This window comes from Pongo abelii, chromosome 10 (assembly GCF_028885655.2).
Source record: "Pongo abelii isolate AG06213 chromosome 10, NHGRI_mPonAbe1-v2.0_pri, whole genome shotgun sequence".
NCBI classification, from domain to species: domain Eukaryota; kingdom Metazoa; phylum Chordata; class Mammalia; order Primates; family Hominidae; genus Pongo; species Pongo abelii.
The window spans coordinates 14,704,681-14,723,288 of record NC_071995.2 but is presented as its reverse complement, the minus strand read 5'-3'; positions in this window follow the sequence as shown (position 1 = coordinate 14,723,288).

The window sequence follows — 18,608 nt, the reverse complement described above, 5'->3', positions numbered from 1 at the left end:
AGGAAATAGAAGAAGAAATATTTTTCAACTCATTTTAGGCCCACTGAACCTTGATACCAAAACTTAATAAAGACATTGTAAAAAAGAAAAATGATAAGCCAATATCATTAATAAACATAAATTCACAAATTTGAAAACAATATCTTAAGCAATATATAAAATTGATAACTGAGTAGGAATTTTCCAGAATGTAAAACTTAGTATTTAATGTTGCTAAAGCAACATTTAAAAAATCAATAGTAAAATAAGGAAAATAAAATTATATAGTCAGTAGATGTGAATGAAGCAATGTATCTACTTTAAAAAACATTAATAACAAGCATACTCTTAGCAAACTGGGAATAAAAGGGAATTTTCTTGTGATAAAATGTGTCTAATAAAAAAGCTACAGCAAACATCTTACTTAATGGTGAAATGTCAAATGCTTTCCCTCTGAGATTAGAAACAAAACAATAATGTCTGCTCTCATCACTTCTAATAAACACTGTACTTAGGTTTTAGAAAATTCAAGGAGGCAAAATGAATAAATATAATAAAACTTATAAAGGTAGGACAAGAAAAATAAAATTATTACTTACAGATAATATGATGTATATTTAGAAAACTCAAGTAACTTACAGGTAAATTATTGAATTAATAAATAAGTGTAGCAGAGTTACTAAACACAGGATTACTGTAGAAAAAACAAATATACATATGGCAGTGCAATGGTTTATTTTATGCCCAACTTGACTGGGCCACAGGGTGGCCAGATATTTGGTTAAACATTATTCTGGATAATGAGGGTTTCTGGATGAGATTAACATTTGAGCCAGTAGATTGAGAAAAGCAGATTGTCCTTCCTAATACGAGTGGGTCTCAACCAATCCATTAAAAGCCTGCATAGAAGAAAATGGTTAAGTGAAAGAGAATTCTCTCATTTTGTTTGATTGTCTTTGAGCTGGGACTTTGGTCTTCTCTGCCTCTAGACTTGGATTGAGACTAAAATTTACAACATTGGCTCTCCTTGGTATCTAGCCTGCCAACTGCAGATCTTGGGGCTTCTCAGCCTTCATAATCATGTGAGCCAATTGCATATAATAAATCTTTCTTCTCTCTCTCTCTCTTCCCCCCCCCCCCCCAGGGCGAACCTCCTCACAGAAAGTTGGCAGGGCCCTGCATTTGCTAGTCCCCAGGGGCTATACAGAACAAAGCAAGCAGTGATTTTGAACAGGTATCAGGGCACTTCCCATAGCTCCTCCCCCGGCTCATTCAGGCAATAAAACCTATAAAACCAAGCTTCTGGCTTCTCAGTAGAAAGAGCTCGATTACACAACTAGCACCCCAACTTTCCTGGCTAATATGCAGGGACTGGCTTCTAACTTGCCTTACTCTGGGAGCTGATGGGGCTTGGTATCTGTTAGTTTCCTGAAGGCTGCAGAGAGCAAAACAATAGCTTGAAAAAGTGTGTGGTTTTAATACCTGTGTGGGAAGTTGCCACAGTGGCTCTCTCACCTCAGTGCAGAGCAAGTGGGCAATAAACTCCAGCCCCCAACTTACCTTGTGGTGCAAAAAAGTGTACCACAGATCTAGCTTCCCAACTTTTTTGACTGCTGCTTGAAGAACTGGCTTCTATTTTGTTTGCCTTGGGTGCTGGTGGGAAATGGCATTCTCTAGATTTCTAGGGGCTGCTAAGAACAAAGGACAGCAGTTTGAACCAGCATAAAGGCTTGAGAGGCACCCAGAATCTCTGGCCAAGCTGATTAGTGAGGGTTTTCTATACAACACCAGTCTTTGAAGTCTAGGAAAGGTGGTTATTTTCTCTAATGCACAGACCAACACAGTTGTGGAAAATGAATAAATAAGAAAATGTATTCCAAATAAAATTAAAGATAAATCTTCAGAAATTGACTCTAATGAAATGGAAGTATGTGATTTACTAAACAGAGAATTCAAAATAACAGTCATAACAATACTCATTGAGGTCAGGGGGCCATAGCATGAACAAAGTTATAATTTCAACAAAGAAATATAAAATATTTTAAAAGTACTAAATAGGAATTATAGAATCGAAGAATACAATAACTAAACTGAAAAATTAAATAGAAGAGTTCAACAGAAGACTAAATCAAGCATAAGAAAGAATCAGGAAACAAAGCCAGGTCATTGGAAATCATCCATTTAGAGGAGCAAAAATTAAAAAAAAAGAGTGAAGACAGCTTAAAGGAGTATGGGACAACAATATGTGCATTATGAGAGTTACAAAAGGAGAAGAGAAAGAGAAGGGGACTAAAAGCTTATTCAAAGAAATACAATCATGTACTGCTTAACTAGGGGGATATGTTCTAAGAAATGTGTCATCAGGTGATTTTGTCATTGTGCCAGCATCATAGAGTGAACTTACACAAACCTAGATGGGACAGCCTACTACACACCTAGGCTATATGGTATAGCCCATTGTTCCTAGGCTACAAACCTGTACAGCATGTTACTGTACTGAATACTATAGGCAATTGTAATAAAATGGTAAGTATTTGTGTACCTAAACATGTCTAAACATAGAAAAGATACCGTATAAATAAAATATAAAATACAAAAAGTGGTACACTGGTATAGGCACTTACCATGAATGGAACTTGCAAGACTGGAAGTTGTTCTGGATGAGTCAGTGAGTAAGTAGTGAGTAAATGTGAAGGCATGGGGCATTACTGTATACTACTGTAGACTTTATAAACTGTACATTTAGGCTATGCTAAATTTATAAAAAATAATTTCCTTTCTTTAATAATAAATTAACCTTAGCATACTATAACTTTACAAACTTTAATTTTTAAAACTTTTTGACTCTTCTGTAATACCGCTTCAAACACAAACACATTGTACAGCTGTACAAAAATATTTTCTTTCTTTATATCATTATTCTACAAGATTTTTCTCTATTTAATTTTTCTTTTTTACTTTTTAAATTTTTTGTTAAAAATTAAGATACAAACACACATGTTATCCTAGGCCTACACAGGGTCAGGATCATCAGGACATCACTAGATGAAAGGAATTTTTCTACTCCATTATAATGTTATGTGACCACCATTGCATATATGGTCTGTTGTTGACTGCATCATTATTCTGTGGCACATGACTGTATGTGATGTGAGGGAGGGACTCAACTTCATACTTTTGCATGTGTATATCCAGTTGTCCAGGCGTCATTTCTTGAGAAGAATATTCATTTTCCATTGCATTTTCCTGGTGTGCTGGTAAATCAGTTTACCAGAAACTAAGGGTTTATTTATGGACTCTTAATGCTATTCCATTTATTTATATATCTAGACTTATGCTATATTTAGTCTTATGCTATTACCAAACTGTCTTGGTATTGTAACTTTGTAGTAGGTTTGAAACTGAGAAGGGTGTGTTCTCCAACTTTGTCCTTGTTTCTTAAAGATTGTTTGGTTATTCTGGGTTACTTGCATCTGCATATGGATTTTAGAATCAGCTTTTACATTTTTGCAAAAAAAGCCAGCCAGGATTTCAATAGAGATTTGTTCAGTCTATAGATCAGTTTGAGTGGTATTGCCATCTTAATAATATTACACCTTCCAATACATGATCAGGGGAGATCTTTCTACTTATTTAGGTCTTTAATTTTTTTCAATAATGTTTCATAGTTTTTAGTGTACAAGTTTTGCGTTCCTTATCAAGCTTATTTCTATTTTATTTTTATTGATGTTGTAAAAGGACGTTTTACTTAATTTAATTTTCAGAGTGTTCATAGGTAGTTTACAGAAATACAATTGATTTTTGTGTATTAATCTGTTATCCTGCAACCTTGTTGATCTTGCAAGAATTTTTAGTCAATTTTATTAGACTTTTTCTGAAAACAGTTTTTTGTTTTGTTGATTCATTATTGTACCTTCTACAGTTATTTCACTAATTTTTTCTATTATTTTCTTCTTTCTGCTTTTTTTCAGGCTTTATTTTTCTAAAATTTGAAATAAATGCTTAGATCACTGATTTTTAGCATTTTCCCTTTCTTGTATATATTTAAAGCTACAAATACCCCTGAAATTTTTGACTGAATTTAAAATTTTTAAAAGTATAATATTTTTATTACTATTCGGTTCAAATATTTACTACTATGATTTTTTTTCTTTAACATATAGTTATAGTGTATTTTTAAATTTCTAAAGTAGTTGACTTTCAGTTATCTTTTGCTTGTTGATTTGTAGGTTAATTACATTGTGATCCTGGACATATAATTTTATACAATTTTAATCTTTTGAAATTTGCTAAGATTTCTTTTGTGGCCTAAGTTATAATCAATTTTCACAAATATACTATACACAGTTGAAAGGAATGTGTATTCCGTAGCTGTTGAGTACAGTGTTCTACATGTGTTCAGCAAATTAGATTTTTTTATCATGTTGTTCAAGTTACATTATTAATGATTTTTTCCCTTTGCTTAACTTATAGATTAATGAGAAAATTTGTCATAATCTCCGAATGTGATTGTGGATTTGTCTATTTCTACTTAGAGTTCTATTACTTCTAGCTCTCTCTCTCTCTCTCTCTCTCTATATATATATATGTATATATATTAGTATATACTATATATATACATATATACATATATATGTATATATATATGTATATATATACATACATATATATATTTTTTTGAGATGCAGTCTTGCTCTGTCACCGAGGCTGGGGTGCAGTGGCATGATCTCTGCTCACTGCAACCTCTGCCACCCAAGTTCAAGTGATTCTCCTGCCTCAGCCTCCTGTGTAGTTGGGATTACAGGTGTGCACCACCATGCCTGGCTAAATTTTGTATTTCTAGTAGAGATGGGATTTTGCCATGTTGGCCAGGTTGGCCTCAAACTCCTGACCTCAAGTGATCTGCCCTCCTCGGCCTCCCAAAGTGCTGGGATTACAGGCATGAGCCACTGTTCCCACCCATGGCTTCATGTTTTTAAACTATTTTGGAAAATTGCCACAATGTTTCTTCCAATATTGCTTTTGCCTCATTCACTATGTCCAAGAGGATGTAATTTTCATGAGTAACTCATATTCTTTGGACATAGTCTTCGTATAGGACCAGAATTATAGAGATCTATTCTACATTGTGGTGGATATTTTTCTTTATTAGTATTTAGAGAATGTTCTTTTTCTTTATATATATATATATATACATGTTGTGTAGTATTCAGTTGCACAAATGTTGCCGTAATTTGTTTAAAAGGCTCTCTGTTAATGAAATAAAAAAATTACTTTCTCAAAAAATGTTAAACTCACTTGTATATGTTAATGAAAATTTATAAACAATACTACACATCAATTTCTTGGAATATATTTCTCCCTTGCATTTGCATTTTTTACTTCTCCTTGATAAGTCATGCCCATCTTTTATGACTAAGCTTAAATACAAAGCCCTAACAAACTCCCTCAAAAAGATTTACTCTCTTTTTCACTGCTTTTACATATCCCTCTTTCAGAAGTTATTGCAATTGGTTGTGATCTTTTGTTTGTATATCTATATTTTTCTTCACAATGTGAATATCTTATGATCAAGGGTCATGCCTGAGTTATTTTTGTCTGCCAATTGCTAGTGAGATTTTTTTTCTCTTCCCTCTTGCAGGATTTCGTTTTCTAGCCTAGTGAGATTTTTGGAGCCAGTAAACACTCAGTAAAGGCTGAATAAATAAATAAGTAAGTTTTCCCTTAGAGATCTTCTTCATGCCTTCCTAACCCCCATACTATGTGCATTGGTTATATCAATTACCTTAACTGTTCCATTACTGATTGCTGAAATGACTCATAAGATCCGAATCATTTATACTCTTGGAACACTTTTATTACAAGCAAAGGATACAGGACAACAATATCAGGAAAAGAATATGTATTTAAAATGTCAGGAAATTTCTTATCTAAGTTTCTTTGTCCTTCTATTGCTGAGTCGAATAAAACATGCTTTGTTTCCAGGTCACAAACCACCACCACTGTGTGTGCAAAGCATCTCATTACTAGGAAGCTTAAAGACTGCTCCAGGTCCAGTTCTTTTATGCTGAGATGGCCATAGAGGCACATTATAGTTAAGTGACTAGATTTAACTGTCAAACCTGCCTAGTTCCACCAAAGGCAAGTACAAGTCATAAATCTAAGATTATTACTAAAAAACTCAGTCTGCTGCATTCTGTTACAAAACAACTCATAGGCAAACAGCTGTAAAACATCATTTGTCTTTAGCTGATATGACATAGTGTGGAACAAGGGTCACCAGTATGTGCCAGTAAGACTTGGAATAAGCATTCCAGAACAGCTGAGATTATTTTTAAAAACTGATGAAAAGGATAATGTCAGGACAGTTTTCTTCAGTTCTTAGAGCACCAAAGATTCTTTTAAACTCAAAACATGTGAAATATCAGTCCTTTTTTTAAACAGAAACCACATATAAATCCCAAATATATTTTTAAAAACCCTACGAGAATACAGTAGCAATATGGGCAAAGCGTATGAAAAGGCAACTTAAAAAGCAAGAAGCCCAAGTGGACAATCGCTAATGAAAATATGTTCAACTTCATTAGTTCCCAGGGAATTGAAAAGTAAAACAGGAAGGTACCATTTAAAATTATCAGGTCAGTAAAATGTAATTAATATAAGACGTAAGTCTTTAGATGGGCTAAACATAACTTCCTTGAAAAGAAATCCAGCCAAACTTTGAAATATATTTTTGAGAAATAACTACTTATTCTTGAAATCATAGCTAGCCACTGTCCATCTTCAGACTAACTGTTGTTTGGTGGCTTAGAGGAGAGTAATTCAGAACCAAGAGGAAGTTAAAATTTAATTTGACCAACTCTCAAATACTATTCAGTTATGACCTCCTTGTAACTATTACCCTCCCTTAGACCTCACTTCAGGCCTTACCAAATTACAGAATCTTAGGAGTGCGAGGGGCATTAATTTATCTCAGGCTTACTTCATTTTAATTGTGATATTTATACTCACTTTAATGCTATTACTGGAAAGAAGATCTGTCTCATTTCCATTCAAAAACTTTCTCAAAATTTTCTCAAAGCCCTCTCCTATTTCAGTATATTTTAATACTCAGCTATATATTCCCTCTTTCATTCTATCATGCGTAGTGCCTGGCATAGAGTCGGTGTTTAACAAATATTTGCTAAATGAATCAAGGAGTGTGCAAGTAATTGTCATGCCAGATAAAATTCAGCTCTTTGCCACTGTTGAATTTCCAACTTCTTCTTTCAAACTGTTAAACATTGCCAGAGGACATAATCCAACTGAGCTGATATGGCCCTTTCCAAATTCGTGCTATTAAATCCAGCTGTGCCCTCATTGATATTGAATCATCTTTTTAGTCATGTCTTGTTGCCTTTCTAGAACACTCACTGTAATAGTTTATTCCACGTACTTTAACTCATTGAAACCCTAGTCCCACCCTGGGCTTCTTACTCTCTGGGAAAGGTTGTCAGGGAAAGGAAAGGTTGTTGAGAAAGTTGTCACTAGCAGCACTACCGACTTCCTGCCTTGTTGGGTGGTTACACGTAGTTATGAGTGATTGGGTGGTTATGTACATGTCTTATTTTGTCTTCTGATTATAAACTTCCTGAGGCCAGGATTCATCTTTTACTACCTTCTTCTCAGCCTGCATCATAACCCATTAAACACAGAACAGTGGTTTTCTAATAAATTGAGGTACTCTGTTCTGATTATTGCTATATAACAAAGCTCCCCAAAGTAAGTGGCATAAAACAGCAACTACTTCATTATCTGTGTGTCAGGAATTTAGAAAGGATACAGTGAGTATGATTTACCTCTGTTCCATGGTATCTGGGGTCTTAACTGGGATGATGGGGAAGCTGGAATTATTGGAAGACTAATTTACTCACATGTCTGGTGGATGGGAAAAGAGGAACAAAGACAAATACTGTAGACTAGAGCACCTGTATATGGCTTCTCCATGTGTGTTGGCTTTCTCATAGGATGGCAGACTCAAAGTCTTTGGACTTATTGAGTAGTGATAGTTCAAGGCTTTGAGCATGAGTGTTCCAGTGAGCAAAGTAGAAGCTGTATTTTCTTTTATATGCTAACCTCTATTCTAGCTTTCATATCTGCTGCACTTTATTGGTTGAAATGGTCACAAATCTCACCCATATTTAAGAGGGAAAGGCAATTGACCCTACCTTTTAAAGACAGAAATGCCAAAAATCAAATTGCAAGAAGAGCATGTAGGGTGGTAGGTATGGTTGCAGCCACCTGAGAAAAATACAATCTGCCATATTATCGTCCACATTTTTTCTTTGCCATTTCCAAAAATCCCTTTTAGTCCTCTACAAATCTCAAAGGCAAGGCTAATACCTCCATCTCTACCCTCATCTCTTATTGGCCCTTGTTTCATCAATGAAACAAACAATCAATCAAGAAGCAAGCCTCAGAGGCAAAGCTATACCCTTATCCCTATCTTCACCCTCCTATTGGCTCTTGTCTCATCAATGCTGCCTCTTTTGTGCTTTTCTTTTCTTTTTTCACTTGCCCATATTTCTTTTTGCCTGAAACATGCCCATTATCAATTATCATAAAGCTTACCCTCCTTCACTTCTTTCACTGATACTACTTTCCCTTTAAATTACTTTCCTGTAATTTTCTTTCTCATCCAAACATATCCCTGTGTCTTATTGACACATCATTTACTTGTTTTTTAACCTCCTGCACTCTGGCTTCTTTCCCTTCTACTTCCCCTGAAATTCCTCTGAAACCTATTAATATAATCCTAATTATCATAGAGTCTTTTCGAAGTTCTGATGCCCTGCAAAATCTCTGCATCGTTTTGTGCTAATGCCATATGTATATCTATATAATTGATCTAATTAATCTGAACTACTCTGAACAGGCTTTATTTTTTCCTGACCCTGCTCTAGTGCTTAAGATATTCTCCTCACCAAAAATTCCCTCCCATAATCTACATCTTTGAAGTTTTTCTAATCCTTTAAGGCATGGCTCAAAATGCCTCTTCCTCTACAATACCTTTCTTAACTGCTCAGTCTCTGCTTTCTGACTTTCTTTAGAATCCATTGCCTCTGATTTATTGAAAAGAACATTAGGCATATAATGTTAGAATCCTTTTGATTATGTCATTGTATGACCTTGGACAAGACAGTGTATCTGGGCCTCAATTTTTCTCATTACACAAATCTTAATTTGAATGATTTACAAATATTATACAAGTTGGTTATAAAAAATAAAATAAAGTTTACTCAGGAGTAAATTTTTTACTCCTCCCCAATTCCACTTCTGTTAATAATTTGCTTTAGATTCTTAAAGATATTTCTATACTCACATAATGCATACCTACAAACACATAGGCACACACGCGCATAAACATTCACACATTTTACCTATAATTAGGAGAATATGTAATACTATACAACAACTTTTGAGACTTTTTATGGGAAGCAATATGTATTACAGGCTTCTCTCATTTTTATGGTTTTATTGCTTTAAATTTGCACAGATTGAATTTTTTTGATATACAGTTTTGAGTTTAAGCACATATATGGATTTATGTATGTATATATTGTATATGTGCACCAACACATATGCAGAATAAAGAACATTTATATGACTTCAAAAATTCCCTTGTGCTACCCTTTTGTATGAAGAATCTTTCCCCACCTGTAACCTCTGGCCCTTTTCAGTCACGTAAATGGAATCATACATTATGTAACATTTGGAAACTGGATTCTTTTACTCAGTATGATTGTGTCTACATAGGAAATCTCAAGGAATCTGCTAAAAGTCTGCATACATGAATTTAACAACACTACAGGATACAAGGTCAACATAAAAATGTCAGTTATATTTTTCTGTACTAGCAATAGGGATTTGGAAAATAAAGTAAAAATACAATTTTTCAATAGTTACATTAAAAATGATGTACTTAGGGTTAAACCTAGCATCCTTGCCAGCTCTTTGAAATTGGGTTGTTTGCTTCTTATTGTTGATTATCTTTTTCCTTGCAAATTGTTGAGATTTTTCTCAGTTCTTTGGTCAAGTAATCTGGATTGTATCATTGACGTTTTGATTGTTATAAGATTCTGTGTCTTGTTTGAATCCTATGGAGAATGTTGCTTTTTGCTTGCTTGTTTTGGTAGGCATATTAGTTATCTGCTTCTGCATAACAAATTATGCCAAACCCCAGTAGCTTAACACAGCAAACATTATCTCACGGCTTCAGAGGGTCAGAAAGCTAAGAGTGACTTAGCTCAGTGCTTCTGGCTTAGGATATCTCATGATGCTGCAATCAAAGCTTGACTGGATTTTGAGGATCCACTTCCAAGCTCACTCATGTGGAGGTTGACAGGAGACTTCAGTTCCGCACCACCCACTGGGCCTCTCTGTAGGGTTGCTCATGACGTAACTTCCCCTAGATAGAGTGATCAAGACAGAGTGAACCCAATTCTGAAGCCACAGTCTTGTAACCTCAAAAGAGACAAGAAGTCACTTCTGCCCTACTCTATTGGCCATGTAGACCAATCTTGGTACAATATGTGAGGAGAGGGTGTGAATAGCAGGATGTGGAGTCATTGGGGGCTGTCTTGGAGGCTGGCCACCTCATAAGGCATTTAAACTTATTATGTTTAGTTTGCATGTTCCTACCTGCTTTCTGTGGACTGTGTTTTCAAAGCTTTTGGAAAATTATTCAAATCCGTACTGTGTGTGTGCCACCCAGTAGGCAATCTGGGACCTAAGTGGTATTCTATCCCATAGTTCAGCTCTCGAGCAAGTATATTGTTTAGGATCATTTCCATGCATGCACACTTCAAGGGTGAGCCCAGAATTTAATCACAGATATATAGGATCCTTTGTTTGAGTGGCTTCCTCTATTTAATCTCCCCAACACTCTCTGGTATCCAGGAGTGCCTCTTTTTGGTCCTTTGGGGGTATATATATATACACCCATCATGAATTTTCTTGAATACAAAAGTATGAAGCGGATCTTTTACCAAAGAGAAGTTCTCCTTCTCAGAGTTGCATGTGCCTATTGGTCAAAACTGCCATCATCCAGCTGCTTTGCATCCTACCTTCTTTCTGTGGACTTTGTTTTTCTGTGGACTATAGATTGCTTGGAGTCTTGGTTAGGAAAGAGAAAAAGAAAGAAGGAGAAACAGAGGGAGAAAAAGAGGGAGGGAGGAGGTAAAGAAGAAAGGGAGGAAAGAAGGAAGGAAGGAATGCAGGGCATTTCTCTCATTTTCTGTGACCTATAAAGGGACCCATTTCTCACTCCTCAGATCAGAAAGAAAGGGCTTCTTTTGGAGCACCTGATCTGTGGTGAGTCCACAGCTTTGGGGTTTAGGTTGCTTTTCAGTCTAGGCTTGAAGATAAGGAAAGAAAAACAAAAAACGAAAAACTCAGGAAGTTTACCGCTAGATTGTTCATAATTTGAATTTTTCTTTTTCAATCTATTACCAGTGGCAAGTCTGACCGGTCTTCATCAAACTCATCTCTTGCCTCCTTGGGGGAAAGAATTCAGCTGAGGAGCATAAAGTAGAGTGAGAGACCAAGGCAAGTTTTAGAGCAGGAGTGAAAGTTTCTTAAGTTTTAGAGCAAGAATGAAAGGCAGCAAAGAACATGTGGAAGAGGGCCAAGCAGGCAACTTGAGAAATCTAAGTGCCTTGTTCAGCCCTTGACTTTGGGTTTTATACATTGGCATGGTTCTGGGGTTTTCATTTCTCCTTGATTTTTTCTTGAGGCGGGCTGTCTGCATGTGCGGTGGCCTGCCAGCACTTGGGAGGGGCCGCATGCGCAGTGTGTTTACTGAAGTCGTGTGCATGCTCACTTGAGGTGTTCTTCCCCTACCAGTGAAGTGTTTCCAGAGGAAGGGTCCCTGCCATTTTGCCTCTTAGTGTGCATGCTTGAGCCCACTTCCCATCTCCTGAGATCTTATCAAGAAGCTGCTGATCACTGGTTCTAGGTGTTGTCTATCTATTGGGAGACTGTCATTCTCTGGTGCCAGCTGTGACCAATTATGATTTTAGAGAGACAGTTTAACAACCACCTGACCATCATCACCTGACATTCCTAGAGGAAGGGGCCGTCTCCTGTCCTGTTCATGAATGCCTAACTAGCCAAGAAATCTGCCTGCTACCATTTACTTTTCAGTTTTCAGATAATTTTTCCATTCATTTTGTCTAGCATCTTAATGGCATTCAGTATAGGGTTGCCAGGTAAAATATAAGACATCCTATATAATTTTTTAGTATGTTTATTTTAAATATTGCATGGGAAATATTTAAACTAAAAATTATTGCTTACCTGAAAATCACATTTAACTAAGCATCCTGTATTTTATTTGATACATTTGGCAATCCTAATTCAATGGAAGATGAGGTAGAGTGTGCTTACTCCATTTTACCCAGAACAAGAACTTTACCTCATTATTTTAACAGTGCCTACCATTCTGTTTTATGGAAGTACAAAATGTATTTAGCCACTTTGCTATTGATATTTAGGCAGTTTTCTGTTTCCTCCTCTTTTAAATAGTGCCACAGTGACATTCATTTATATTTATCTTTGCACACTTTTAGTCTCAGTTTTTTAAAATCTATGCCAAATAGAGAAGTGCAACTGCCTATCTCAAAGGGTTGTTGTGAGAATCAAATGATATGATGAGTGTGAACATGCTTAGTAAGCTGTTAAAGACTACAGAAAGTATTTCTCAGCACTTGTCTTGTGAGTGATGGACTTATAAGTGTCCATGTTTAGTTTCTCTGGTGATTAAAAAAAATCCCTTGAGTGGATAGATTTTGTCTTATATAGCTTTGTAATCAATTCTACTGAGTTTTGTAATAGTACTTTGCTTTTAGATGACTCCAAATAAACAATAGTCAAAAAAGAGAATTAAACTTGCCTTCATTTGCCCTCATCTTCTAACATTTCCTTATCTCTTAGCTATAGCTCATTAATTATGCTTATCTTGGTTCCCTTTCTAAAATCACCTATTTGTTTTAATTGATTTGTTTTAAAAATCATTGATCTTTAATTTTTTTTACGTTTACCTTTAAGAAGTTCCCAGGTGATTCTGGTGACTCAGCCAGGCCCAGGATCCCTGATCTAATGCACTGTCCCAGTAATGCAGGTATTGACATTCCTTCTACTGAATCACTCACTGGGGGAGATCTGACCTTGCCTCAGCACAGCTGGGATTCTTGTGGTTGCAAGTGACAGACAACTCAACTTAAATTAGCTTAAGCCATAAATGTGGGTACACATGGCTGAAAAATCTAGACGTAGCACTAGTTTGATCTAACATCTCAAATGATGTCACTGAAGTGATGCAGCTGATCTAGATCTCCCTTCTGGATTGCAAAATTCTACAGCAGTCCTAAAACTTACATCTTCAAATCATACACTCCAGGAAAAGAAAGTCTCTTTAAATGGTTCCTATGGAAGAGAGAAGAATTTTCTCCTTCCCAGAAGTTCTAGCAAACATTTCATTGACCTGCCTCCTAATCAAATCGCTATGGTCAGAGGAATGAATAGGCTGATTGGTTTAAGTTTGTGAAGGCCACCCCATGGTGTGTGAGAGAGAAGCAGAAAGAGTTAGGGGAGCCAGACAGTGCCAAACGTTCTCTTACAGAAGTCTTCCATGTTTTAGTCTTATTTCAAACATCCACTGAAAGGATCTTTTTTTAAAAATTTTTTTTCTCAGTTCCATTACTTTCTCTGTGTCAATACCAAATCCACTCACTAGAAGCCTGATTAATGGTAGATTCTGTTTAATGAAAATGTTTTTCTAAGGGTCAAGTAATTTCTTTTCAGACACATGTGAATTATAATTAATCATTTTTAAAAAGAGGCAAATCTCCTTAACTATCTCCATTGAAAATCTCTTGTAGTTACACAACTTTGCATTTAATACAAAATGAAAATACCAACTTCCTTATCCAAAGGCTGGTTTAACATATGGTTGCAGGTGGGTTCTCACTTTTAAACTGAATTTAATTATAGTGATTTGTCTGGGTAACAATTATACTAACTGAATGGAAGAGGATCACGCTTTTCGTTAAAATGCAGAATCGTTGGGGAACTGAAAGCAGCCACCGTGGATGGGGGCAGACAAAAAAAAATCAGACTTAAGAAAGTCCATCAGCCAAGAAGATGAAACAAATATGTTTTCTTACTCCTTGGATCTCTTACCACTGTCTTTAAAACATAATTAACTGCAAACAAATAAACAAGCAGCAGCAGTAGCAGGGATTTGCAGACCAAGGAGGGGGAAACATATTCCACTATGTAAGCGGTTCCCCTGGCTCAGCCATAGGGAAAGTGAGCCCCTGATAGGAAAATTAATGCCGATTAAAACCAAGGGAGTTTTAAGGCTAATCCCTGACTTTTCCCTTCATCTATTTTTTTTTTTTTTTGAGACGGAGTCTTGCTCTGTTGCCCAGGCTGGAGTGCGGTGGCGCAATCTCGGCTCACTGCAGGCTCCGCCCCCCAGGGTTCCGGCCATTTTCCTGCCTCAGCCTCCCGAGTAGCCGGGACTACAGGCGACCATCACCACGCCCGGCTAATTTTTTGTATTTTTAGTAGAGATGGGGTTTCACCATGTTAGCCAGGATGGTCTCTATCTCCCGACCTCGTGATCCGCCCGCCTCAGCCTCCCAAAGTGCTGGGATTACAGGTGTGAGCCACGGCGCCCGGCCCATCTAATTTTAATTGTTCCTCAGATCCATTAGATCACTTAAGGTGACAGCCCAACACCCTCTGTTTATAAACAGAAAATGTCACTTGATCTGACAAAGAGCAGGCAAGTATGGGTAAATCAGCCCTTCTTAGGACGCATTCACAGAACCATACTGGACAGTAGCTCTTGTTTCCAATGGAAGGTAGGCTAAATAGCTTCCAGGTTATTGCCCTCTGGTTACTGAGCAACCATGAAGTCTTTGCCAGTCCTCTCCCCACAAAATTAACCTCCTTGCATAATATCCAGTGGTCCGACTGCCTCGTGCCTCTGTTCCTCTCTTGTCCATTCCATTTTCTGAGGCCCCTCTTCCACCTGCCGTCCAGTCTCCCCAGTACCCACCTCTCATGTCTGCTCTCCTCCCCCGTCCTCTCATTCTCTCACTTCTTCATCTCACCTCTTCTAACCCTCTGCAACTTTCTCGTTCCCTTCCTACCCATCTTATGATCACAATCATGTGTGAACCTTGGCAAAGAGAACGCTCTGAAAAACATTAATGACTCCTATGGAAACAGCTGGTTCCTCTGAGTTGGAAATGAATATGGGGGTTGTGAATGGTGCTTGTTGTGAAAGAAGCAAGCAGAAGGAAAGAGTTCAAATAGAAAATCTTCCACCTTCCTTGGCATCCTCCTGAATTACTGTCTCATTTCTTTGATCTCTCTTGTTTACCAAAAATGTAGCTAAGAGATGTATGACAGGTATGTGCTAAACCTCCCTCTGAAGTGGAAAATTTTCAATGAGTGTTGTTATTAGTCTTTTGGTTTCCACCTTTAATGTGAGGGTTTGAAGGGCTTATTGAAATGAAAATGTAAATTAATCCAAACATCAAATTGGTTGGACCCACTTATAGTATTTTTATTGTTTATCAGATAATTAATTAGGTCTACTTCTTAATCTGAAGTTTCTGTTACCTTTCCATTTTTTTCTGCTCCCCCCTCTGTCAACATTTTACCGATTATATTAATCATGGTTCCAGTAGGAAATAAATGACACCCTCAAATTAGAAAAATGAGAGAAGAGTTTAATGAAGAGACTGTTTACAAAGGTGTGGGAAAGTGTTGGGGAACCACCGTGGATGGTGCAGGAGCTAGGGGCCTGCAGGTGCAAGAGGAGGGAACAATTATTAGAACTATTAGGAAGAGAGTCAGGTAGAAAGGACATCTTTTTTAGGCAATGGGATTTTTGGTCGAGGGTGCAGCTTGCTTCTTAGTCTTTTTCTCTCCTGATCTTCCACTATTTCCCCTCATTGGCTGAAGCCCAACCAGAAGCTGGAGAATAAGAGAGCCCATTGATGTAGATCATACAAGTCAGTCTCTCCAGGGCAGAGATTAGGTTGGAAAATCGGGGAGAGTGGATCTGGAAGAGTCAACAGAAAAGATATGAATCATTTTATAAAAAGAGGCAAATCTCCTTCACTATCTCCATTGAAAATCTCTTAGAGTTACATACCTTTGCATTTAATACAAAGTGAAAATACCTAAGACCTGCAGGCACATCTTTTGTGAGAGGAAGGCAAACCGGAAATAAAGAGAATAGTACAGAACATTTATGTAAATTTATCAGGATAACATTTTATGATTTAGGAGCCAATCTGAGATAGAAATACAAGATTCTTTGGTCTTGGTCTTAGATTTTAATTTTAGGCCTACATAATTTCTGGAAGCATTTTCATACCAGTGGGTAATCAAATCTTAAAAATATATGCCAATATGTTGTCCATCTAAAAATACTACATGGCAGGGGGGTGCCTAAATGTACTCATAGTTAAATGTTTTATGTGTCAGCACTGAATAATTTTAATAAATGAATACAAATACTTCTGTTTTATAAGGAGATGCTATAGAGAGAACCTCTATTGGTTTTAGGCCTTCCTCCGTCTCCACCCCCCCGCCATTTTTTAGAAATAGTTTCTTGAATTTCCATTGGGGACCTTTTCTTTCTAACCCCTTATGGTTCTGTGGGTGGACATGGGATTCAATTTGGCTGAAAGTGCACTCGATGCCCCTGGCCACAGGGATGTGATGAAGGATAAGTGCATGAAACAAGCCAGGCCAATCAGAGTGGCACCCAGAACACTTATTCTGCAAACTCCCCCTGAACTCTGGGAGAGTGTTAGGACAGGAGCTGCTGATGGTCCTATCCGCCACCAAGCGGACACTCACAGTGGAAGCAATGTGAAGGAGAAAAGAACCCAGGTAGGGAAAGAGGACAGATTCTGGTGACAGAGTTTGTGTCCTTGAATTCATATGTGCCAGAAGCTAGCTCTAGGCTTGTTGCATCCACTAACAAGTTCCCTTTTAACTCAAGCTAGTTTGAGTTGGATCTTCTGTCACTTAAAACTGAAATTTTCTTAAAATGATACAAAGTATTCCAGGTAGGTTATCAGGATAAGACTTTTCCTTAAAGGCAAAAACTATTGTCTCATGAAATTCCTTTATGAAGCTATGGTTTTTTTTCCTTCCTAAGAAAATTATCTCCACAGGCTGTTGGAAATGAGATAAGAAGCACCACATCACAGCACCCTGTGGTCTGTCAGCAAGCATGCTGTGCTTTGCAAAGCTTCTTAGACCTGCCTCGTTTACAATGGGAATTTTTCCCTTCGGTCCTATGCTTGCAGTTTGATTTGGCTTTCATCTTAATCTGAATATGTTTGAATACACGTCCACAACAATATTCATGGATGGAGCCCCCACAGTGGGACCTGTATTTACACCTTGAACACTAATACTCAGAGTCTCATAAAATGTGGAGAGAATTTGTTCCTTACTGATCCTGTGAGCTCAGCCTTTGGTATAGTTTATATGAATGAAGGTTGTTTGTGTTCATACATGTATTGAATGAACCTGATTCTGGCTACTTTGTAGCTTAAAGGCAGGAAAAGGAAGGAGAGACTGAGTTTTGCAGACTGTGGAAGACTCTCCAAGCCATCCTGCTCCATGGGTGATGGCAGAGTTGTGGTTAGAGTGGGCCCTGACAGCCTGCGTCTCAGGGTTCTGATCTGGAAAAAGGGATGACAGGAGTTGTGCCGTGAAGCCGGGTCCTGGACTCAGGATGAGAGAGGGACCCTGGTTGTGTAGATCCACAGGGAGGCACTCCAGTTGTGCTGGGAAGGCTGTAGCCATCATTACCTCTGGCTCACTGAGACAGCTCTCCTCCCATCAGCAGCCCTGGGTCCTGTTCTCAGGGATGGATGGGTAGGTCAGCGCAAGTATTAGGGCATGATTCTTTTTTATAGCAAATGACAGAAAGTAGAAGGGTGAATTATCGCTGTGGGGGCCAAAGGAGAGCTTTCACTTTGGCCCACTGAAGGTTCACTGAAAACCAACTCATGAAAGACAGATTAATTGGAGAAAAGGCGTACACATTTATTTAATGTATATACACAGGAGTCTTCAGAATAAAGACCCAAAGACATAGGGGAAATTGTCCATTTTTATGCTGAGGTTCAACAAAATGTGGGGCAGCCTTCTATTATAGAAATATGGTTGGACAAAAAGGGCATGATTGAATGCTAATAGACACTGGGGACACCCAGCAAGGCCTGCCTGTCTAGATTCTTCTTGGCCTCTCTGAGCATGCATTTCTTCCTTCTGGGTGTGCAGCAGGACCCTTTCTGGAATGGGGATCTTATGACCTATCATCAAGCAAGTTAGGTCAGATAATTTTTTATGGCTGGTTTTTACATAGATAAGGTGGAGGGAAAGTTAGTGTTATTTTTAGGTTTTATGACTGGCTTTAGGAAAAGGGGATTCTGGCTTCTATGTCCCATGTTGGGGAAGAGAAATTCTGGTTTCTATGGCTAGCCTTGGGGGAGAATGGGACTGAGAGGGATGAAGGCAGGAGAAGGTCACAGAAAAGGTTTTGC